General features: G+C 48.5%; 1 long non-coding RNA gene across 1 annotated transcript in view; it reads right to left on the bottom strand.

Annotated features, from left to right (window-relative positions):
- The window catches only part of LOC118011562, a 99,424-nt gene extending 74,080 nt beyond the window's left edge, over positions 1-25,344 (bottom strand). The window contains exon 1 of the long non-coding RNA XR_004679496.1: positions 25,277-25,344. This is a non-coding gene — a long non-coding RNA (uncharacterized LOC118011562). The remainder of the gene's footprint in view (positions 1-25,276) is intronic.
- Positions 25,345-25,801: the final 457 nt, after the last annotated feature.

The following is a 25,801-nucleotide window of genomic DNA, read 5'->3' as shown; positions in this document are numbered from 1 at the left end:
TTGGACCATGACGTATGTCTAACCTGGCACCCCGCCCCCCCACATTTCCAGCTGGCCCTTGTCATTCCACTGTGGACAAGAAACCTCTCTCTCTCCTGTTTACTTACTTACCTGTTTGTTATTAGTATATGCTCACGGACTCATGTTTTTTTCATGGTTTTTTTTTTTTTTTAAGATTTTATTTATTTGCCAGAGAGAGACAGAGCGAGAGAGGGTACACAAGTGGGGGAGAGGGAGAAGCAGGCTTCCCGCCGAGCAGAGAGCCCGATGCGAGGCTCGATCCCAGGACCCCGGGATCATGACCTGAGCTGAAGGCAGATGCTTAACGGCTGAGCCACCCAAGCACTCCCTTTTTAAAGATTTTATTTATTTATTTAAGAGAGAGAGAGATAACGGGAAGGGGTTGGGGCAGAGGGTGAGGGAGGAGCAGACTCCCCGCTGAGCAGGGACCCTGACTCGGGGCTCAATCCCAGAACCCTGAGATCACGACCTGAGCTGAAGGCAGCCGCTTAACCCACTGAGCCGCCCACATGCCCCTCATGTTTGGTTTGTAATTCACTATTTGATGCTCTGATGTTCCCAGATGAAAGCTAGCTACTGTTACATTGCAAAATTCACTGTTTATTTGAATATAAAACAAGCCATGCACCTAGTTTTCAGAATGAGCAGCAGAGTATACAAAGTGAAAAATAAAAGTCGCCCTCCTTCCCCATTCCACTCCCCATGGATAAGGGCAGCTCGCTATTTCCTCTCCCACCGTCCAGAACTTCCCTAAGCATCTAAAATGACTACTAGTATTACCCAGACTGCGGCTCTAGGATGCAGTTAGGGGCCCCCTGACCTGGCTCGGGTTGTTCACCAAATCCCCTTACACTCCCCTTCCCTGGGGTACAGGTGCCCTGGTTATCAAAAACTGTTCTTCCCCAAACCAAAAGTTGGTGAGGGTGTGCCCCCCCCCGGGGGGGGGGGGAAGCTAAGTTTCTTCCCTCCCCTTCTGTGTCTCAGATCCCTTATCGGCAAAATTAGGTCAATGCTGTCACAGAGAAATGAGTCCAAATGCTATGAAAAGGCTTTCAAGGGGGCTTTAAAAAATGAAATGGAGTTTTATTATGATAAGAGGAAGCAGGGCAACTGGGTAAATGGAGCCAACTGTATCTGTCTGCAGCTAGTGGGAGAAAGGTCCATTCAAACTTTTTTAAGTAAATGAAAAATAATCGAATAACCCATGGTATTCGTGGCATTCTGCAACCCAGCTTTAGGAAGAGCTGGGTCCAGATGCTCAAGTGATGTCATCGGGAATCGTGTGCCTCCATGTGGTGCCTCGGGTTTAATCTCGGGAGCCTTCATCATCCAGCCGGCCGCCTCCCAGCAGGATGGCCACAGTCCCCCGGCTTAGCCAGCCAGAGCCAAGTGCCCAGGATGGGGCCCCACTCAGCTCATACCTGGTGCCTGAACAAGCCCGGAGGGCAGAGGGATGGAATGCTGTGCACGTCCAGGTCTACACCAGGGCACACAGGTCTACACCTGGAATGGGGGAGTAATGTGATGGCCTGAAAGTGCAGTGGGAACCAGAAAGGAAGGGAAAGAAAGGAAAACTGGAAGATGGACGGGCTGCCAGGCATCATCTACTGCAGAGGACGAAACACGGAAATGAGACAGAGTAAGTCACGGATGCCCTTTGTAAACTGTAAAGTGTGGTGCAGGCATAAGAGGTCATTCTCCAGGGGTGCCTGGGTGGCTCAGTCGGTTAAGCGCTTAAGCATCTGCCTTTGGCTCGTGATCGTGATCTCAGGGTTGTGGGATCGAGCTCCACGTAGGGCTCCCTGCTCAGCGGGTAGTCTGCTTCTCCCTCACCCTCTGTTCTTCCCTCTTCCCCCACCCCCTCGCGTTCTCTCTCTCCCCCTCTCAAATAAATGAAATCTTAAAAAAAAAAAAAAAAAGAGGTCATTCTTCAGCCCTCCACACGGAATCTCAAATGCTAAACTAACCATCTGGGCCTGTCTTGTCTCACCTACTCGTCTCCAAGCTCTTTGAGGGGAGGACCAGGGTATTTCTGTCCCCTAGTCTCCACGGCTGCTGGCACAGCCTCCCCACCCCGGGGGCTCCCCAAAAGCCGGCCAAGGTTTGGCTACAGCTAGATGTCCTGGCAGGGTTTGGAGAGCTGGCCAACTTCCAGGCTGGGAAGAAATGACTGGGGGCCAACAGGGGCAGACTTTCAAACCCTGCTCGGCAGGTAGTCAGGATTAACCTCTAGAGGGGAGGGGTCTGGATCGATCTAGAAAAGGAAATGTGCGTTGTGCTGAAGCCAAAATAGGTGAGCAGAGCCCGTGAAGACTTGCCAGTCAACCACAGGCATCCAAGCAGCCCCTGCTTCTCCCAGGGGGATGGCGGGTCGTGCCTCCTTGCACAACCTACAAAGGCAGGCTCCGGCCATCTGGAGAGGTCTAAGGACCAGTGCTGGAGACACTGCTCCGGCTTCTGTCTTCGTGTCACTGGGGGCGGGAGTGAGGGAGACACACCTGCTCTCCCATCCCAGAAGGGGAAACTGACGAAGCGCCGCTGAGGGAAGTCAGAGGCTGGGAACAGGGATTGCATGACTGACCTGCTTACCTCTCAAGAGGAGAGTGGAGTGTGAGGACTCTCAGGCTCTGGGATTCCACCAACTAGAAAATCTCAAAAACAAGAAAAACCCGGGGGAACCCACAGAAAGGGACTGCTATTTTGATTTGTCGGGTAAAGTGTTTAAAAACAACAGATGAGAAATTTTGCAGTCAAAAAAACCCAAACACGTCAGCACCCTCAATGGAAAGAAAATTAAAATAACAGATCATTCTTTAAATTGAACCAGTCTAGCTTCACGAAATTCCCTGCATGCACCTCATTTCCCTCGTTTTGCCATGGGCCAGCTGTCAGGGCCTGAGTCCCATGTGTAGCTGTTTGACAAAAAGTGCACAAGCTTCGTGCAGCCCAAGAATCATGAGTTCAAATCCTGATGCTGCCATATCCTGGTTTCGATATGTTAAGTGAACCACTTCGTCCCTCTGCACTTAGTTTCCTCATCCATAAAATGGGGACAGCAAACAGAGAAAGACATGTATCATATGATCTCACTGATATGAGGAATTCTTAATCGCAGGAAACAAACTGAGGGTTGCTGGAGTGGGGGGTGGGGTGGGAGGGATGGGGTGACTGGGTGATAGACACTGGGGAGGGTATGTGCTCTGGTGAGCGCTGTGAATTGTGCAAGACTGTTGAATCTCAGATCTGTACCTCTGAAACAAATATGCAATATATGTTAAGGAAAAAAAAAGAAGAAGAAGAAGGTAGCAGGAGGGCAAGAATGAAGCGGGGAAAATCGGAGGGGTAGATGAACCATGAGAGACGATGGACTCTGAAAAACAAACTGAGGGTTCTAGAGGGGAGGGGGGTGGGAGGATGGGTTAGCCTGGTGATGGGTATTAAAGAGGGCACGTTCTGCATGGAGCACTGGGTGTTATGCACAAACAATGAATCATGGAACACTACATCTAAAACTAATGATGTAATGTAGGGGATTAACATAAGAATAAAAAAAAATGGGGACAGCAATTCCGACCTTGCAGGAGTCTGTGCACCTGCTGTGTGCCCAGCACTCTGCTCGGTGCTGGGAACACAACAACGAAATGCCAGACACAGCCGCGGTTTAAAGAGGCCAGACAGATTTGTGCAAGCCATTACACAATTAAGTGTTTGACGGCAAATTTAAGTGCTTTGAGGAAGTACAAGGTGTTAGGAGGGCTTACAAACACAGGGGTGGGCTGACCACCTGACCACTCCCAAGCGCTATGAGAATTACATCACATCAATCGTTCACGATCTGTCACATCCACAAACCACCTGGACTATTTACATATTTTTCTTTAAATGGATTCTTTTCCCCCCCTAGATAAGTGGATCTCATTCTAAGAAATACATAACTCATTTATGTACTTTCAAGGTTATCTCTCTATATTTTGTCCTAACACATACAAAAATTAACACATCAATATTAAAAAAAAAAAAAAAAGTTCCAGAGCTCACTTTGGAAAACGGAAAGATAATCTTCACATGACTGCCTGGCACCCAGCAGGATGCTGAAAGTGCCAGCCCCTCTTCTCTTGGTCAACTGTCCTAGAAAGAAAGTGATGATCATTTTGAGAACTTGGTATCCCCACTCTTCTTTCCATGGACCTCCCCCAATACACCTCCTAATGGAGGAGGAAAGGCAATCCGAATCCAACCTTAGCCCCGCTCACTGATACACCATTAAAGGAGAGTGAAAACCAGTTGGCTTCACACCCCGGCTTAAATTTACAGTGAAGTCCAGAAATGCTATCCCAGAGCCAAGGAAAAAACACTTTCATCCAACTTGGGAGGAAATCCCATAAATCAACATATCACATACATGCACATGCAGGCACACACACATATGGGCACATACAGACTCTCACACACGCCCTTTCTTGAGCAATTAAAATTTTAACTTTTTTGAATTTCTTAACTCAGTTTGATAGTATTTCAAGTTTTAGAGAAGTGGGACAGATTTAGGTCAGAGAAGTTTAATTCTGCCTTCAAAAAAAAATAAGTGGGGGCGCCTGGGTGGCTCAGTTGGTTAAGCGACTGCCTTCGGCTCGCTCGGCAGGGAGTCTGCTTCTCCCTCTCCCACTCCCCGTTTGTGTTCCCTCTCTCGCTGTGTCTTTCTCTGTCAAATAAATAAATAAAATCTTTAAAAAAAAAAAATAAGTGGGACCTGTGGCCCTGGGATGCCGGGGTCACAAAAGTAATGCTGGCTGAGAGGGGAAGGTGGTATTAGTGAGTGGAGGGGGCTGGCTATTTTCGACACTGATGTATTCTGTTTGCATATTAAATTCATAGAAATTTTCTTCCCTGCTACCGAATAATAATAACAATAATGCTCTGTACCATTCGCTTTTAAACAAGTAGCCACTTCAGTTGACTTTTGGTTCTTTGTTTCTGATAAAGCACAAGTTCAAGAGACATTTTACTTTCCTCTCATTCCCCCAGAAGAGACCCAGGAATGGAAACGCCACGATGGCAAGTGACATTTGGCCCCAGTGTCCAGGGATGCCAGAGGGAGGGGTGGGGCCTGTGGTAAACGGAGATCCTCCACTGTCACCATGGAGGAATGCAGATCTCCCAATGGTCCAAGAGAAGCCAGAAATCGGGGCTTTTATATGGACTCTCCTGATTTTTAAGCGCTGGCAACTCATTCAAATCAAAACACTCCTTGGCCAAAGAAAGCACATCTAGGGGTAGAGGTGGCCACAGGCTGCCCGTTTGTGACCTCTGATGAAGGAGGAAGAAAACCCGCTAGGAATCCAGAGATCTGTGTCTGGCCAAAGCTCTGAGACTGACTTAGCGCACCATGCCCCCTCACCCCCTCGGTCTCCCAGAGCCTCAGTTTTCCCATCTGTAGCATGCCAGGGCTGGCCTGCCTTCTGTCCACGTTCTGCCATCTAGCAGCCTTCTCCGGAAAAGCAGTGAGTGGAAAGATTGGCGTATCTGGGCCATGAAAGTGGGGCATAATTTGACACCATTTCAAAAGGCAGTAATTCAACGAGAAATGTTTCTCTTCCCCGGCTGAGGTTTTTGGAGGCAGTGGGCGTGTTTTTAAAAAAACACAACACACCAAGTCAGGAATTCCATCAGGAAAAACGTGGCAGCCCCGAATGGGCTCACATCTGGGGATTTGCTTGTTGAGAGAACATGCCGTTCTGCTTTCGACAAATGACAACGCAAGGCAAGAGACTGTGGGGCTGAGGTCGGCTCCTCCGGGAGCCCAGAGAGCAAGTCAGTGGCCCGGGACCCGCTGCCTGGTGAGCAGAATAGAAGCACAGGGAGAGGCCTTCTATCTCCATGACCCACTCTGCCCAAAAAAGAAAAAAAAAGGCCAAACCTCAAAGCTCTCAGGCACGATGAGCTTCACAGCCCCTTGTGCCCACCCCAGCTTCGAAGGTAAGTCAGTCTTCGTCTAGGATTAAACCTGACTTTCTAATTCCCTCTCTCAAATGGTCCTGAGATCCAACCCCCGCCCCCCATTTGCTAAGTGTGGACTCTGCACCAGGCACAGTACTCAGTGCCTTAAATGCATTATCTCATTTCATCCCAGAGCAACTCTCAACACACCCATTCCACAGATGAAGAAACTGAGGCTCAGGCAGCCAAGCTATTAAGCGGTGGAGTCTGGATTTAAGCCTATGTCTGCACAAAACCAAAGCCTCTAAAGCTACGGACTACTGAATTTTTTTTTTTTGAAGTTTCCACATTTAAGAGAGATCATATGGTATCTGTCTTTCTCTGACTTATTTCACTTTAACATAATGCCCTTAATGTCCCCCCATGTTACACATGGCAAGATTTCATTCTTTTTTATGGCTGAATAATGTTCGGTTGTGAACATATATTCCACAATTTCTTTATCCATTCCTCTATCAGTAGACACAGGTTGTTTCTAAATCTTGGTTATTAAAAATCATGCTGCAACAAACATGGGGATGCATATTTTTTTGTGTTTTTTTTTAATGTTTAGATAAATCGAATGAAAATATTTTAAAAAGTGTGGGTTCTGCCATGAAATATTAATCTTCATGGGGTGACTCCAACAAATCTGTCAGGGCAAGGGTCCAGCGATGGATCCACTGAGCAGAACCAGCCTGTGCCTGCAGAAACAACTGGAGAGCTCTTTCTAAACAAGGCAGAGGGACTCAGCTCCTCGGGGGGTTCCTCTGCAAAGTTTCTCTGCCTCCTTTCCTCAAAACAAAGAGGAGACATAGGAGAGCCAAGAAAACACGGTGGGACCCAGGGTGGTGGCGGGGTGGGACATCTGGCCTGGCCACGTTCCAGCAGGGCCATTTCGGGCACGTTCCTTCTCCAGTGGCTGCCACACCTTCTCTAAGACGGGATACTAAAAGAGCCCCCTCCTGAGGAAGGAAGAGGACGGTGCATTTAAGTACCTGCTCAAGGCCAGGTTGACAGAAGGTGCTCCCAACCTTCCTTCCCAACAGCTCATCCCCATCTTGGGAAACAGCAGCTCCATCCTCCCAGATGCTCAGGCCCAAAACTTCAGTCACCCTGGACTCTTGTCCCTTCCCAGACCCATTCCGTCAGCAAATCCCATTGGCTCTATCTTCAAAATACATCCCAAGTCCAACTATCCACCAGCCCTGCTGCCCCTTCCCTCCTCCCACCCCCGCCCTATCCCTGATGCTGTCCCCTGATCAAGTCACCAAGACCTCTTGCCTCAACAGTCTCCCAACGCCTCTGTAGCCTGTTCTCACAGCTAAACGATGCTGCTAAATGTCAGGTTCCAACCCTCCGCTGCTTGGAGCTCTCTGGGGGCTCCCACCTCACCCTCACTCAGAACGGAGGCCACAAAGGCAAGCGTGGCCTAAAAGGCCCTAAATCTCCAAAATGCCCTGTACCACGTCTCCCAGCCCCCTCCCCTCATTCTGCTGCAGGCACAGTGGACTCCTGGCTACTCCTGAGCACACTCTCCACCATCCACTCAGGGCTCTGGGGTGGGTTCTTCTGCCTTCCCCACCAGGCTGCAAGAAATGGCTGCTAGATTTGCAGGAACTGTGTGAGCTGCTTAAACCACAGGTGGCTTGCAACAGGCCCCAGTGGGAGTCTTTACCCCATCGGAAGTGGCAAACACTACAAATCAGGGCCTTTTATTTCCAGAGAGCCAGATGACTGGTGTGTCACTTCAGTGACCGTTCTATTTTAAATTAAAATTAGATGAGGGCGCCTGGGTGGCTCAGTTGGTTGAGCGACTGCCTTCGGCTCAGGTCATGATCTTGGGGTCCTGGGATCGAGCCCCGCATCGGGCTCCCTGCTCAGCAGGAAGCCTGCTTCTCCCTCTCCCACTCCCCCTGCTTGTGTTCCCTCTCTCGCTGTGTCTCTCTCTGTCAAATAAATAAATAAAATCTTAAAATAAAATAAAATAAAATAAAATAAAATAAAATTAGATGAAAAACACCACTCTTCCCTGCTGCATCCCACCACTCCCTTTTCTACTCCCTGCTCTGTTTTTCTCCACAGCACTCAGCATTTTCTGTCACACACACACACACACACTATATACATATACACACATTTGTGTCCTTCGTTGTGTTCTTGTCTGCCGCCATTGCCTTCCCTGACAAATATAAGCTCCACGAGGGCAAGAACCTGGTGCGTTTTGCTCTCCCCCGCTCGCTAAGTGCCTGGAACAGCGGCTGCCTCACAGTGGGTGTTCAACAAATGTGTGTTGGATGGATGAATGGTACCCAGTGTTGTAATGAGGGGAAACCTAAGCAGGGAAAGCGTTTCAGACCCTTGATAGGATTTGAGGCACAGGCGAAAGGCCCAGAAGAAAACACCACATTGTACACAGTACTAGCCCCAGGGACTGATCTCCCGCTCTGGACATCCAGGCCCCCCTTGGGTTTCCAACGCAGACCACCGCTATGAGCTACCAAGATGCAGTAGGCAACACACTGGACTGGTCTTGGGACAATGCACTCCCTGAGCCGCAGCTCAGAAACAGAGCTGGAGGAGACGTCCCAGGTCCTCTGGTCCCTCTTCCCCATCCCCCACTCTCAACAAGCCTTGACTGCTGCCCACGCTCCCCAAGAGAACTTACTGTTCGCAAGAATATTGAAAGTGGCATCCACCGTGGCCCCTCTCAGCTAAAAGAGTCTCCAAAGACTCTTTAAGACGGTCGGCCTCTCATCCAATGCTGAATTCCTTCTATAACATCTTAGACAGGCAGTTGTAAACGGCCTCAATGGTTGGCAAGTCTACCTATGATTAAACCAGAATCAGCCAACTCATAACCTTTACTGCCAAACCTAGGCAGGGCTGCAGGGGCACAACGGAGAGCAAGAACAGTGCTTCTCACTTACCGTAACTCTTTGTACCAAACCGGTGACGGGTGCCCAGCGCCTGGGGACCTATTTACTTATGTAAGGGGGAGTTGGTCCCTATGTGGACCGTGAAATGCCACCCCAAAATGCACAGGACAGATGTCTGCCATGAAGAACTGTCCAACCCCACGTGTTACTAGTGCCGGGGCGGAGAAGCCCTGACTTACCTGAAGACACATGCTTTCCTCCCATTTTGTTCATACTAGTGACCAACTTGGTTTACACTTTATTTTCAGAGTTTTGATGGAGACCTGACTACAGGAGAGATTTCCTTTCTTTCTTACGTTGACTGTAGGGCAGCCAACAGCACCATCCCCATGGTCAGGTCAAGGGCAACTCACCCTGAGCCCCAGTGTTGGGGAGACAATAGGGCATGGTGGGGACTGTGGTGAGCTAAGACCCATCCACCTAAAAGAGGTTTCCCAACTCCAGTCCACTGAAGTCATGTGGGAGTGTGGGCACAGCGCTGACAGATCTTCTGGTTTTTTAATGGAAGCCAGAAGTCTGCCTTCTTGTGTGAAATGTCCAGATTTTCAAGTGTTGGCTCTATTTTCTATTTTAAATATTCTGCAGACCAAACAAAATGCATCTTGGCTGCCAGCGTGCCATCTCTGAGCTGCCTTGGACTTTCCCGCAGCGCCACTAGATGGAACATGAAGAAATCCAGTGGGTGCCGTGACAGAGGGCAAAGGTCAGAGGAGGAAAGGAAACGCAGGCAGACTGCCAGAGGCCCAAGAATGTAAGCACAGCATAGCCAGGCTCACTCCTCTACTCCAAGTGACACCGACTCCGTTCTAACTTTTCCTCCCAAGTTCAGTGCATCTCCCATGCTGAGCTGGAGCCTCCCAAGTATTGAGTGCTAATTTTGCACAAGACGCTATGAAAAAAGATGAACCTCCCTTAAACACCCTTACTTGAAATAAAAGATAATCCTCTAGGCCTGTGGGAAAGGGCATATGGGAGGCAGAATTACAGCGGGTCTTAAAAGTACCAACCTTACGGGAGTGTTTGAAGAGAAAAGAAAACGATACACATAAAGGGTGTATGCAGCATAGTGCCTGGAAAAATGACAAATTTCACAAACGGCACTGTAGTCCGATAGACGAGTGGACAGGGCATAAGTAGAAGTGAATTATAATGCAGTTGTGGGGTCCACAAGGAACTGGTCCACCTTCCCCTTCCAACAAATGTTGCTGACTTCAGTTTGGGAGCCTACCTTTCTCACACTCCATCCCTACATCCAGAGGTGACACATGGCAGAGTACAGAATCCTCCCAAACAGGGATATCCAGTAAGGGATGGGCATATCACCTACATTTGAGTTCTTTTTTTTTTTTTTTTAGATTTTATTTATTTATTTGAGACAGAGAGAATGAGAGAGAGAGAGAGCACATGAGAGGGGGGAGGGTCAGAGGGAGAAGCAGGCTCCCTGCCGAGCAGGGAGCCCGATGCAGGACTCGATCCCGGGACTCCAGGATCATGACCTGAGCCGAAAGCAGTCGCTTAACCAACTGAGCCACCCAGGTGCCCTACATTGGAGTTCTTGATCCAGCCATACCTGAAACCAGTACTCCCCAGAACTTTTCATTTCCCCAAGTCAATCAACTTTCTTTTACTTAAGCCAACCCGGAAATTTTCTGTTACTTACATCAGAACAGTCTCAACAGCCATGTGGCCCCCTGGCCCGATTTCTGCTTAACTCTGGCTTTGGGGTGAAGAAGGGACACTATGAATTCAATGGTGAGCTCTCCTGACTCTCGCACCCCTGCTGCCCCAACCTACTGACTCAACTTCCAATCTCCTGATGTGGCCCTCCTTCAGGGCTCCCCCCTTTTCCCTCTTCCATGTCTGTAGCCATTGGAAACTACCACCCCCGTCCCTGCAATGTGAGCAACACAAGAAGTTCCTTGCCATTCTAAACAGTGGCTGACAACCATTATGAAACCTGCAAACATTTCACCACTCCTAAATCAACCCCAGATGACAAAATAATAATCATCAGGAAACTAATGAAAACCCGAAGGAGGACAGATTTGGACCACGTTGTCATTACCCACAATGAGGGATGAGCAGGAAAACATCCTGAGAAAGACATAAAAATGAAGCAAGCTGATTGCTCCTTGGAAGAAGTCTCAGCCCTCTGTTCCCATGAGATTCGAGGCCTACTTTTTCCTGGAAACAATTTCGAGCATCTCTTGGCATCCTTCTGGTAGGGAATTGGTAAAAAGAAAAGAGGCAGCAAGATAAAGCCTTCGTGGCTTTTCACGGAAAGGAGATTCCCAAGGTCTAGGGCGGTGCTTGGGAGAGGAGTCACAGACCAGCAGCCTGATGAGTGTTCTGCTGGTTTCTCGTGGTGACTTAAAACTCAGGGCGTGTCTCCTAAAATCCAGATTTCATTGTCTTTTGAAAGATCGGAATACCTGGCAATAGAGAGCCCCACTCCTCCCAGCTAGTTACCATGCCCATTTCATTAACTTCATCACCTGTGTGGCCACTTTGGGTATTGGGAGTTTGCAATTAGGTCCCGTGTGTTTTTGTTTTTAAAGATTTTATTTATCTTTAAAAGAGAGAGAGAGAGCACAAGCAGGGGGAGGAGCAGAGGGAGAGAGCAAAGCAGACTCCCTGCCGAGCAGGGAGCCCAACATGGGGCTCGATCCCGGGACCCTGGGATCATGACCTAAGCTGAAGGCAGACGCTTAACTGATTGAGCCACCCAAGGGCTCCTAGGTCCTGTGTATTTTTTTAAATCATTCAAAAATGATACTAATTTTGATTTTGGACTAGCCTGATTGACAGAGAATGGCTGCTGGATTCGGAGCAGGACCCCACCCGATAGGGTCCCTCCACCGTGACCTCATCTGCCCCCACCCCTCTCTCATGGGCTCCAGCCACACTGGCTTCCAGGCAGCTCCCATCTCAAGGCTTTGTGCTTGCTGTTTCTTCTCTCGAGAATGTTCTTCCACAGACAGCAGAGCTCCCTCATTCCTTCAGTGCTGGGCGCAGAGGCTGTGGGGATCCATCCGCACCCCGGGGCACCCTCTATCTACCTTCTCTTGATTTTTCCCCACAGACGTCTCACCACCTGACATTCTGTGTACTTTACATATTTCGGTGTTTATTTTTGGTCTTTCTCCACATAATGGCAGCTCCATGAAGGAGTAAGTAGACTTTGATTTTTTTTTTTGTTCTCTACTATATTCCCCGTGTCCAGAGTAGTTCCTGGTACACAGCTGGTGCTCTCTACATATTTTGGAATGAATGAATGAATGAATGAATGAAGAAAAAATTTCGGTTTTCCATATTGAAGGGTAAAGGGAGGCAGAGGTGGGGGGGGAGTAAGGTGGAGAGGGAAAGTGAAAGGAGCCAACCCCATGAAGTCTGCCCACCTGGTCACTGAAGACCGGGCAGACCCTTCTGGAGAAAAAGGCATTGTCCACTGGAGAAGAAAGGGGGCAAGAAGAAAGATGAAGATCCTAAAGTGAGAGCCTATGTTGGCATTGGAGTTTGCAGGCCCGGGGTCTCTGCTCGGCCACGAACAGTCTCCTCACCCGTGCATATTCTAATCCCAGACGGCTCTGACTGCCAGGCCACCAGCCGAGGACTCGTCCTGGCAGAATCTCACGTGGGGATGAGGAAAGCCAGTGTCTGAGGCTCCGTCCGAAGTCATCTGGAAAAACCTGAGACACTTGCCAGCTCGAGCCTCACGTCCTAGGCACCTTCCCCTCGTCATCCACTCCGGGCCACACCAAAGTGCTTGTGCCCCGTGGGGAGACAGGATTTCTAGAGTTACTTGCCCCTCAAGGGGTAATCAACAGCATTTAACCATGACGGGCTGTGTCTCTGGTGTTCTTCTCTGCAGGTGAGAGCTGTTTACTCGGGATGTGGACTCGCTTCATGAATGAGGAAACAGACCAGAAGAAGTTATGTGAACCCAAGGTCATGAGGCTAGTAAGGAGTAACCTCTGGATCTGAACCTCGACAGTCCAGCTCAGGTGCGTTATGCTGCACCTGAAGCCAAAGAATACACGAAAAGATATAAAAATTATAGCTAAGCCTAACATGCCCTGCTTCCCTCCCATGCCTGTCTGGAATTAATGAATTGTCCAGTTAAGTCAAAAAGAAGGTAAGTTTGATTCTTTCTATGGCAGTTACAGAGGCAGGGGAGTGCAGGAGTTATGAAGACAACCTCTAGAACCATACTCCTGCATAAAAAGCCTGGCTCTGCTTCTTATACGTTGTGTGACCTTGAACAAGTCACTTAACCTCTCTGTGCCTTACTTTCCTCATCTAAAATGGAAATCATTATAGCACTTCCTTCATAGAATTGTTGTAAGGAATAATGAGTTGATACCTATACTCATTCAGAACAGATCCCAGCATGGAGTCAGCACTCAGAGGTCATTTTTATTAAGATGATATTCATTTAAAGGCGAGTCATTCTTCTTTTGAAGATCTATGACACAGACTAAATGTGCCCAGACCCTAGGGTGCCCTGAGATGAGTTTAATGACATTCTTGAGAGATCTCATTAGTTTCATCTTATTCCCCCTGAGAACGGAGTGCAGAACCATAATTCTGACTAGTGGAAGGTTCTGCAATTTGGGGCATTTCACACCTTCGGATTGGTATTTCTTAAACATCACTCAGGAATTCTGCCAGGTCTTTGTGCCACTTTTGCTAGTAATTACCTGATGGACTTGAGTTTTAAACCATTTTTATCTTAAGCCATAAAGACTTGTGAAACCATTGGTTTGAGATGCTTGTTACATCTTTTCCAAATGCACAATAAAATACAGACAGAACTCTGAAGAAAGAAAAAAGGTCGTGCATCTTTTAAGTCAATGTGGAAAGGGTACAAATACCCTGTTAAAAGGAAGACTGCCCTTTGGAGGATTATAGATTCTTCCCGAATGTGTAAAATCCCAAGACTGTAGCTTCCTGAAGAACAGTCAGGAATATTCCCAGGGACGAGTTGCCTTCACTTTCACTTGTTTTTTGGAGTACTTCGGGGGGGAGGGTGTGTGCAATTCCATAATACCTAAGAACACTGTTCTCAGAACTGCAGAATGTGTCCCACCCATGGCTGGCCGAAGCTGTTACAAATCCAATATGGACAGCACATGCCTCATGATTGGGTGAAGTGTCTGAGGCTCAGAGGACTTGAGTCTTCCACCCTAAGTCACACAGCAGGTGGGTGACGGAGTGGGGAGTCCATCCCACACCCTCTTCAACAGCCACCCACCCTCTGACAACCTGCCTCTTGGCTCCACATCATAGCCCAGGGCCTCGCCTGATCAGAGGATGAGGTCATGCACCCCGCGCCCCCCCCGCCCCGCCCCCGGCTGGCAAGAAACTGCAGAGGTTCTCAAAAAATGTCCCCTAGAGAAGAATATCACAGCCCACGACCATTACTTTTTCTTTTTGTTGTTCAAGAAAGAATCCATTCATTCTCAACGGCAAGGAAGGTAAAAAGCCACAAGGACTCAGGCTTGGTGAGGACGAAGGTTGTTACTAAAATGTAGGAATAGAACAGAAATAACCGGTCAGTCAGGGAGAAGTCTCTGGATCGTCTGTGCGCTCATGCCAGACAGGGCTGCAGGTGGTGGGATGGAACGGGCCTGTGCTTTGGAATGGAATCTCACTGAGCAGCCACTGGAGTGGTCCAAGCCTCAGTTTCCCTATTTGTTAAATGGCAATACATACGTCATGGGATTTTGTTTTGAGAGGATTAAAAAAGCTTTGTCAAAGTGTCGGGCACATCAAAACTCCTGTGGGAGACTTTTAAATCCACTTCTTCCCTTCCGCATTCCCCTCCCTGCATACTGAGATGGTTTTCATTCAAAACTCTCAGATAGGAACGCCTGGGTGGCTCAGTCGGTTGAGAGTCTGCCTTCAGCTCAGGTCATGATCCCAGGGTCCTGGGATCGAGTCCCGCATCGGGCTCCCTGCTCAGCGGGAAGTCTGCTTCCCCCCCCCAACCTCCGCCTGCCGCTCCCCCTGCTTGTGCTCTCTCTGTCAAATAAATAAATAAAATCTTAAAAAAAACCAACTCTCAGATGAAGGCATACCCATACTCTTGAATTCTTCAAAGTCCCAAAAGTCTGGGCAGTCTCATTGACCAGGTAATAGCACCAGGTTAAACATCGACAGGGGTACCCGAATCTTAGATGAGCTCACCACGGCTGGATGCAGGAGCTATTTTATCTCCATTCAGCAAATAGGGAAGCTGAGGCACAGCTAGGAGCGACAGAGCTGGGATGTGAACCCTGGCAGTAGGGCTCCCATGCCCCAGCTGTTGGCAATACACCATCGTCTGTAAAATCTGGTGAAGACCAGCATTTAGACGAGCTCAGCTAGTAGACCATATCAGATCTGGAACATTCTGAGCGGGTACCATTCAAAAGTGGGGTTAGGAGGGGGCCATGCGTCTTTGGCAGGATAAAGTAGCAGAAGAAAAAAATGAGAAATCTTTTGTTTTTCTTTTTCGATTCATTAAGGCTTGTTGGGGTGAGCAAGAACCTCATTTTTTTTCTTCCCATGACTTCCCTTTTATTTTAACGGGGAAACGTGCATTTCAAAGACTGCTCAATAGCAGCGTTGAAGTCTCAAGTTCAATCACAATGTCCCCATTGTGGCTGGGGGACTCCTTGGCCTTTAAGCTTGGGTTATAAAAATTTGGTCTGAGCCCAAAGTCTGGCTTTAATAGAATATTTTAATTTTATTTAATGAATATTATTTTAAATCTATTTGGCAGTTTTAAAATGTGTTCTTTTATTTTCAAATTAAAATTTACTAATGTTCTGTGCTTTCCTGGGGGCGTAGGTGCAGCAAAGAGTGGGAGTGATAATAACACAAGCTACCATTTATTGAGTGCTTACTATGTGCCAAACACCCTGCTCCATGGTTTATGGGTGCCACCTCTCCCATCCCTCACCACCACCCAGGGAACAGCGACCATGGCCTCCACTGTTTGGGAAGCTGAGAGAGTCAACCCCCAGCCCGAGATGGCAGAGTTAGTGAGCTGGGGGCTTGAGGCTCAGACCAAGTCTGTCTGAGCTCACGGGCTATGCTCTTAACCACTGCCCCACAGTCTCTTGATATTGAAAAAGGACCCAATTGACCAATAACTTAAAGGGACATCGACGACCGAGTACGTGATTCCTTATAACCTCAAGGGCAGGAAGGGCCGGCTCGAACAGAAGAGCTCCCCTATTGGGTAGTCCATGTAGATGGGCACTGCCTCATTTAAATTCTCACAATGGCCCTTCAAAGCAGTTATTACTGTTGTTATTATAGCATCTCCATTTTATAGAGAGAAAACTGAAACCCACAGTTTCATGCGGCTTGTAAATAATAATAAATAATACAGCCGCCAACTCTGATATAATTCCTACTGTTTGCCATGCACTGTTGCAAACACTTTATATGTATTTACTCCATCTCCACAACTCTTTGGGGGAAGGTACACAGTTATCCACTCTGTTTTACAGATGAAGAAACCGAGGCACAGAAAAGTTTGGTAACTGGCCCAAAGTTAAATAGTTGGTTTATACAGAGCAGGGATTTGAATCCAAGCAGCCCCGCTCCCGGGTGCATGCTCTTCATCTCTAGGCTGTAGGTCAGAGCCAGGGCTTAAATTCAGGAAGCCTGATTCCTCCCAGCCCCCAACATCACCACGTGTTCTCCACCACCACTTGACAAAAGCAGAAGGAAGGTCACAGTGCACAACACAGTTCTAGGCACAGAAGCCAGTCGGTATACTGCTCATATTGAATTAGGCAGGGCTTCTTTGAGTAAGGGTCTACAAAGCTGGGTCTATTTCTCCAACCTGCTGCTTGAGTATTGGGAAGCTCAAGAAGTCATATCACTGCCCTCTGGATCCTCAAAGGTGAGGAAGAGGCAGTGCAATGTTGGTGGAGACACACCAGGATCCTACTATTGGAGGGGCAAAATCGGGTCCTTTTTGCCTCTGGATCTCCAGTAATTAGCCCGGCACCTAGAACACAGCTCGGTAAATACTGCTGAATAAGTGAATGAAAGCATGAATGCTTTCTAACTTTCCCCCAGCACCACGCAATGTATCAGGCAGGTAGGAGGCACTCATAAATCACAAATCAGTGCAATGGTCTATGCAATGTCGCAAGAGCATGTTCTTCCTTGTCAACAAAATTTGTCTTGTCATATTGCAATAGCTCAGGGGTCAGGAAACTTATTCTGTAAAGGGCCATGAGGTCTCTGTAGTAACCACTCAACTCTGCGATTTTAGCACAGAAGCAGCCATAGGCAATTTGCTTAGGCCAGGTAACTGCAGAGATGTGGCCACCATTTCAAGATTCCAACACTAAACCTTCTTTGATTTCTACAGGGACAGGCTCAAGGTTCTATGAGAATCAGCAGATGTCTCTCATTTCTGAGCTCAACTTTTGTACCTGACCATCAGCTAATATCCCCCAAGCAAAACCAATGGAGACGAACTTTAAAATCTGGCTCTCCAGGCCAGACTTGTAGAGGAAAGGTAGTATTACACCAGGGGGCAGCCTGGATAGCCTAGTGGTTGGTTAGGCATCAAAACTCAGTTCAGTCCTGGCTCCGACATGAGCCATGTAACCTTGGGCAAGTTATTTCACTTCCCTGAGATTCAAGTTTTGCATCCGTAAAATAGACACAATAATAATAATAATAGCACATTCCATCTAAGGCTCTTTGGAGAGAGAAATGCGATTGCTTAGCACAGTGCCTGCAACAGTAAGTGTTCAATAAATATGGGCCACTCGTTATTACAAAAAAAAAGTCTTAAAAACAAACAAAAAACTAATTTGCTAAAAATAAGCACAAAGAAAGCACAGCCAAGATGCAGGAAAAGACATTTCCAAAATCAGGTTCCTAAAGATACTCCAGAAAGGCATTCCATGGTCCCAAGGTGTCAGAAAATTCTGCACTCAAGATCAAACCACTAGCGAGCCCTCCAATTTCTCTTGCCCCTCCCCCCAAAGCCTGCTTCTGCGTCTTTTTCTCACTTTGCCTTTCTTGTGGATGCCAGAGCAGCACGGAATACATTTGGAGGGTTTCAGACATTTGCTGAGTTTAAGACATTCTTTCTCCCCTCCTTCCCTGCACATCGCAACATTCAAGTCTCCAGGGAACATGGTCTCAGTGGCAAGAGGACAGCACCAGAGAGTTCTGGCCCGTGGCAGACCAGAAGTGAATAATCTCCCCGGCTCCATTCTTTTCCCCAGCCAGATGGGGCCCACACTCTGTTTACAACAGAAGCAGCAAGTCACAACTTGTCATGCCGCGTGACACCATCCCGGTCCCGGCTGCGAGTCCCCACTTCCCTCTACTGTACTGGTCACACAAAAGGCCAGAGGTGCAGGAATCTGCCTCCTGTGCTCCTTCCCGTCCACCACCTTCCCCACCAAGGACATTCATACCTTTGGTGGAGAGACAAATGTTTCTAGAACACCCCGAAACAAAAGTCCCCATACAAATAATACACACCCGCAAAAGAAAACACTCTGTTTGCATTGACACCCTTTTCTGTCTCTTCTGAAAGGCGGCTTCCTCCCTGCGTGGGATTTCTATCAGCACTCAGGTTGCTACCAAACTCGGGACACAGTGGACACTCTCTGTCTCTATGTATTTCAGGGAGCTGCCCATCAATGAAGACCTAAAGGTACGTGCTTACACAGCCCGCTAAAAAAACACACATGTGTCCGTAGGCACAAAAAAATTGCTTTGGAAACAAATAACTTTAACTGCGAAGTTCCTACAGGAAGGGGATGGGAGGTGAAGAAACGGACCAGAAGGAACAAAAGACATCTTGACCCCTGGCTGCCGCAGATCCGAATGCCAGGAATGAGACTTCTGCTTCGGAATAAGGGGTTGCCCTGCCGGAACCTGCTTTTTCTGCAGAGATGGGAGAGGGAAGGGTCCGAGGGGGATGGGAATTCCAACCCCCCACACCTCACTTGACCCCAAGAATGTCTTCAGTCATCCTCAGAACCCAAATCAAATCGAGATCTTTTGACCGTGGGCTCTGCAGCCCCTTTCCTCGTCCACTTCAACCAAACACATCTACCAGCAGGAATGCGGAGTTGGCCGAGGTAAGGAGAACTGGTGGTTTTCGCTCTGTTTTGGTGACCTTCATAGGGCTTATTTATGCAACTTCAAGCTCATGACCTAATACATGTTGGTTTGGCTTCTCTTGTCATAATAGCAGCCTGTAAAAAGCTTTTGAGAATTCCCCATGTTTTCTTATTTTGGGTCAAGAAAATAAAATCGATATCTAAGTAACCTTAAAAAAAAAATGGCCCGCACAATCTAAAAATTTGGAATATTTCCACTAGGACTAAAGATATCTCTTAAAGCCTCAAAGAGCATCAAAGTTAAGGCCAACAATTGCCATTTTTTAAGGTGAGCTATTTGGTAATAGCATACGTGAGAATTAGCTAAGAGGGACTTTTTGACATAAGTCAAACAATGACATTTAAAACTCACGTTAAAGCAATTACCATGCAGAATTTTTCCGTGTTTTTCCCATTTCTTAAACAGAAGTGTATATGTTTTCAACATAGTTTCTTGCTGTAATTTTCTTTCTTGGCAAACCCACATCTTACCATGAAACCCAAAGTATGCACGCTACAGAACAATAATGGTTGAAACAGACTCGGCTGTCTCTGGCATGATTTTTCCTTACGAAATTAAAATGTCTTTTGGCTAATATGCTGTACATTTCAGTTATGAAAGACCATTCTTGGGAGATGAATAGAAAAGAAAGGGGAACTGACAGATCCAGCTGATGCGAGACAAAAGTAAGTTGCTATATTCATACAGTAGTCAGACCCTCCAGTTCCTCATTCTTTGGGGGGGAAAATGTCGATTTTATCACTTTTCTTCTAGCTAAATTCACAGGGAGTTGACAATTCTCCTCGGAATGACCGTGAGTCAGTACGTACAGATACATGACATCTGGGAACACACAGATTTTTAAAAATCTAACTTCACTAGATACTCAAAAGGGAAAAGGCGGGGAAAAAACCCAATGCCCCTGAAATCACACACATTTTTGTGTTATTGCCACAACACAACTGATACAAAATGACAGAATAAGTTCTAACTTCTTTTAAATCCTCCGTTCATTTTGAAACCTGGCTAAATTAGCATTCTCGGGCAAAGAAAGTTGACGGTGTGCACAGTCTCAAAATTGGTAAGACGAAAACCTGTCTCCCTTGGCTACCTATCTATTCATCTGAGTTCCTGTTTTCAATTTCTGCATACATCTGAACGCAGAGGCAGATCCTGCAAAAAAAGCATGCAGGCGTATCTGTGCCCTAAACCAGGATCGTGCAAGGGTAGTGACAACAGGGAAGAGGCCCCGCTTTCTAGAGACCCCAGACTGTGTGCAGAGACCCTCTCATCCATCCTGTCAGGCTCCGTCCCAAAGTGGGGGCCCCTCTTATCCCCCACAGACCCTCTGCCTGCCTGTCCCGGATTCAGGGAACTGACGTCCTCCTTTAACCTTCAAAGTGGCAAAGATAAATCATTCCAGTTACCTGACTCTTAGGACCACCTGTTCCAAATTATTCTTCGCTCTCCAAATGTTTATAATCTCACCCCCAAACAACAACCCACCCATCGTGATCCAGCACCTTCCGGTAAACTCGATTTGGACCGCCTACCGGAACATTTTAGGGCCTTGCCACTGCCCGAAAACTTATTGACTCTTTTTAGGAACTGAAATGTGTAGCGTTATAATATCGAAGGAACAAATCAAATTAGCCCTTGAAAATAAACATTGTCCTTTACAGAACCGTACACAACCTGACGAATATCATGACTCAGAAAGGCTCATATTTGTGTTTTCTCAATACTTAATATGATTTTTCTTCCGTTTAAAACAACAACAACAACAACAACAAACATCAGGGCAGAGTCAGAAAATAATTGCGTTCCATGCATTTCAGACCAGCCTAATTTGGCATCTCTCGCCAAGGGAAAGGAGAGCAGGAATGTTCTCTGGGCCAAGGTTTTCACAGTGCATGGGTAAGGCACGGTCTGCAGAGGTCTGAAGGCCTTGGTTCTGGTTTCCCTCACTCTGCAGCCTCTCATGAGGCATTGACTTGAGACTCAGTTCCCTTGTTAACAAAGTTCGGATATGATAATAATAATAATAATTAATAATAATAGAATTCAGGTCTGGTACACAAGTGTCCAATACATGGCAGGCATTTTCATCTCATTACTATTAAACACAAGGATAGAATTTGCAAATGCAGAGAAAGGGCAAAGATACCAGTAAGAGGAGAGCGAGAAAAAAGAAGAAAAAGCAGCAAAAAGGGCTCAGTCGGTTAAGCGTCTGCCTTTTGCACAGGTCATGATCCCAGGGTCTTGGGATCGAGTCCAGCATGGGCTCCCTGCTTGGGGGGGAGGGGGGGAATCTGCTTCGCCTTCTCCCTCTGCCCCTCCTCCCTGCTCGTGCTCTCTCTCTAATAAATAAAATCTTTAAAAAAAAAGAGAGAGAGAAAGAAAGAAAGAGCAGCAAAAATAAACTTAAAAGCCTGTGGCTTCCTTGGCCCTCTCTCCCATGAATACACCTGGCAGGTACTTTCGTACCTTGAAATTGATTTTAAATCACATGCCATGAAGAACAAGTTCCTGCCCCCTCCGATTCATTTACAGAGACAAGTGGGTCTGAGCCAGTCACTTCAAGTATTTGCCACCTGATGGAGGGGGTTTATCCTCGGATTAGAAGAGGTGTTAGTCAAACACCATTAGGCCAGTTAAGATCTTCAAATAGCGAAAATGAAGCATTGTCTCAAGCAAATTCTCTGCTAATTGTTTCCCTACTAGAATCTTCTTTTGGTTTTGTATGTTTGGGACTGTTTGAACCGCCACCAACAATAAGGGGTGTGGGGAATGGGCCATTCAGGAAGCTGTTATGATTTGGGGGGTGGGGATGGGGGAGGCAGGTGGGGAGCGAGAAGAGCGCCGTGGGGAGTGTGCATGAGTGTGTGTGTGTGTTTTCTGTCAACAGGCTGTGTTTTCTCAACTCTGGGGTTAATTCTCTGTAGAGATTCCTTTTGAGCAGAGTCCACCAACTCCTTTTTGAGAGTAGCTAGCTAGAAAAAAAAAAAATTCCTTCCACCAACAAAACCTAGTCTTGGCAAGAGTCAGAAGGTTCAGCCTTTGGAGGTAACCGAATAACCAGCCACTTCACCTCCACAAACCCCACAGATAAGGAGAACACATCAGCGGGCAAATTCCCCCTTTGTAAAAAATCTTTGGGGAACGGGGTTCTCCTGTCCCCCAAGGAATGCCTATCAGGCCAGACAGCCTAGCATTTTATCTGTGCCTAGGTGAGAAGCAGATGAGTTTTTACCTTGCCACGTGAGAGAAAGCCTTCTCACCCAGCCTGCACACACATGTGTAAACACACACACACACACACACACACACCTCAGACCTGTGGCCACCGCCTCGTACTTGCGCTGTTAACTTCTTCCACGGGCCTTTTTATGGTAAGGAGGCCTGCCCAGCAGAGACAAAACCCTACCTAGATACAACCTCTACCACCCATGCCTTACAGAAGGGAACGTGCTGTTCAAGGTGTGCATGGATATACAGAGACGGGCAAATGTCTAAACAAGATATCTGCACTCCCTTCATTTTCGGCTGACAGCTATGGGCTGTCTCTCTCTGCCGGAGAGAGGCATCTGTCATGAGAGGCTGGGAACCCCGCTTATGCACCATAACGGCCTGCGATTTTATTATACAAGGAGTTTATTGCTGGCCTAATTAGTTTCAAACTGGGCGTTCCAGCTGAGGACACCTAAAAAACATCTGGTGGAAAAAGCGGGAATGAGTCCTCGTTCTGAGCCGGTTACGGTTGGATTTCTGCATAACTCTGGTCTCTCGCGCCCGAACACAAGTTATCTTTGGAAAAGTAACCGAAAAAATAAGGAAATGTTTCTTCTTTGTGGGAAAGGAGTCATCTTGTCATGGGGGAACCCAAAGCGTCTTAAAGTGGACGTACGTGCTTGGACTGTGTCTACCTTTTCACAAACTGCCGGGGTCCCCGTATCTGGCTTCACCCAATTCAAAATGTACTTAGCTCCACCACAGAGAGCTTTTCCTGAGGACTTCTGCCTTGTTCGAACAGCAGCTAGCATTTTATCAATTTATCTGTCTGGAACAAGGCTTGCAATTTTGTATGTGCAATTTAAAGCAGAAGGAAGACCACATATATGAAACAGCATGTCTTGGTGTTTTTGCCAAATGGTAATCCTATAACAAGTCAACAAATCATAGCTCCTTATGATGTGTTTAATACAACACAAAAGGCACGAAAAGAAGACTTTAGAACTTAAGTGATGAAAGGATCTGGTTTTTAAAAATCCCAAAGAATCAGGATAACATCTTTTTATTTTCTTTCCTATAGCTATTTAACATTAGGAAAGAGACTGATCTGTTTATAGAGTATTCTTCTCCACACAGCCACGACCCGAAGTGAGCTGTTTTCAAGGCGAAGGAAAAACACCAAGTCCTTTAAGATAAAGTAGTTAATAGTGCGAAGCTAAAATTACAAGGGAAGAATGGTCTAACTACCAAGTACTTGTGGGACCTTCGAACGCCTTTTAAAAAAGTTCAGGCCCTTTCGGATCTAGCCATATTGGTCAAAAGTGCCAAACGTAGAGCTTCCTCCAAAGGCAAAGAGATTTTTCATACAAACACAATCTTAGGCTTAGTCAAAAGCAAGATTCAAACCATCATCATTTATGACATCCATCTTTTATTCGCTTAGTCTGAGGATGTCTAAATACGAGGAAGTATAATGTTGAAGGGGTTTAAAGATGGGGGGAGAAAAGTGGAAAACATGAACATTTCCTTGGGTAAAGTTGCCTGAAAGGTTTTTCACGAAGATTAGTTTTAAAGGGAGGTCTCCCTGCCCTGCCCCCCACCTCCCCAAAAGGCCCAGAGGCTGGAAATGCGGCCACTAGTTCAGTACTCATACTCTGGTAGTAGAAATCAGCACTCAAGCAAGAAAGGGCTCATGAAATGAATAGATTTGGTTTGAAATACAGCAATTGTCCGCTGCTTATAATTTCCTTTGGAAGGGAGCTCTGTAACTCAAACATAATTCAGCACTCAAATCCTTACTTGATGTTTGTAAATCATTCTGCCTCCCCTCTGCTCTTGCTAACAAGCAGACTCCGATGCTCACTCATTTCGCCGCACCTCGTCATGAAAAGGTCCCTCCACCAGGGATGATTTATACCTCAACGTTTTTATAAAGTAATTAAAGATTACGTAGCGTTTCGGGAAAAGAGGGGAGAAAAGAAAATGGTATCCATAAAGATGCAGCCTCGGTCTTGCTTTGCAAAAATAATTCAGACCGCAGCGGCAGGCATCCTAACTAACTGCGCTTGGGGGGAGCGGGACCCTCCCAGCCAAAGCGCTTCCCTCTCAGCCCCCGAGAAACGCGCTCGGAGGACTGCGCGATGCGAGTATTTTTACCAGTCAGGCTCTCCTAGGATTCCTGGAGTTTACACACTATTTATTTGGGGGCAGGAAATATATTGGAGGAGTCAAGGCCAGCAGGGCCGTTTAACCTCCGGACTGCAAGGCTAAAAAACAATTCCTTCCTCCACTTTCTCCCATTACAGCAAAACCCGAGCCTCCTTCTAACCAGTCTTCGGAGGCAAAGTTTTTTAAGTTTTCAACTCCGGCTTCGGCAAGCGCCGGGACGCCCGCTCCGGTACAAAGCCCCGAGAGCCGGCCCGCGCAGGCCGGGCGCAGCCGGGCTTTCAAACACAAACGCGGCTAGAAGGCGGCGGGGCGGCCGTTCCCGCCCCAGCCCGGGGGCTCCACAGACGGCGCCCGCGGGCGTGCGTTGGGCTCCCAGCGCCTCTGCGGTTCGGGCCGGGGTGGGGGGACCACCGTGAGTCGCCGACGACCCGGGCCCTCAAAGGGGCCAAACGCAGCCCGCCGCGTCTACACCGCCCGCGCGCCATGCACTTGTCCCGCGCGCGGGAGTGCAAACTTGAGTCGCTGCAACCCGAGCGCAGAAGGAAACTGAGGCCCGCAGCCCGGCTTTCCCGGGACCGGACCCGCCGCCCTCGCCGCCCTCGCCGCCCTCGCCGCCCTCGCGCCCCGGGTGCCCTAGGGGGCGCGTGGGCCCGTGCGTCCCCCGAGCGCCCCGACAGCTGCGGAGGCCCGGGCCCGGCGGGTGCGCGAGCGAGGCGCAAGGCGACCGGTCCGCGTCAGCCCGGGCCCGGCGAAGCGCGGCGGAGCCCGGCGGGCGGCCCGGGGTGGGCGCCGCGGGCGGTACTCACCGCGCGCAGTGGAGAGGGCGCCCCGGCGCGGGCGGGCGCGGGTCCGACGCGGCCGGGCTGACTGCGGCGGGCACCGTGCTGCTCTGCCGCTCCCGCCGCCGCCGCTGCCTCCGCCTCCTGGGCTGCGGCGGCCGCTGCCTGCGCGGGGAGGACCGGCCCCTTCCCCTCCCCGGGCCGGGCCCTCCCTCTGCCCCCGCCCGGTCCCCGCGCCGCTGCGTGGGCGCGTGGGGGCGCCGAGGCGCGGCGCTGGGCTCGGCGGGCGCACACCCCCGGCGGCTGGACGCGCGGCGCGGGGCTCCGGCCCTGCCGCTGCCGCCGCGCTGCTCTCCGCGCCTGCAGCCCCGCCGAGCGCGCCCGCTCCTGCGGGTCCTGCAGGAGGCGAGGGCGCAGCCTCCTCCCCACCCACCGACACCCCGCACCTCCTCCCTCCGCAGCCCAGGCGCGGCCCCTGAGAAAGGCACCTTCACAATTACACCGCCATTCATTCATTCATTCATTCATTCATTCATTCATTCATTCATTCAT

Source organism: Mirounga leonina, unplaced genomic scaffold (genome assembly GCF_011800145.1).
Source record: "Mirounga leonina isolate KUSES-001 unplaced genomic scaffold, KU_Mleo_1.0 Mir_150, whole genome shotgun sequence".
Classification (NCBI taxonomy): Eukaryota; Metazoa; Chordata; class Mammalia; order Carnivora; family Phocidae; genus Mirounga; species Mirounga leonina.
The sequence above is the reverse complement of the archived record's forward strand: the minus strand, read 5'-3'. Positions and strand labels throughout refer to the sequence as shown.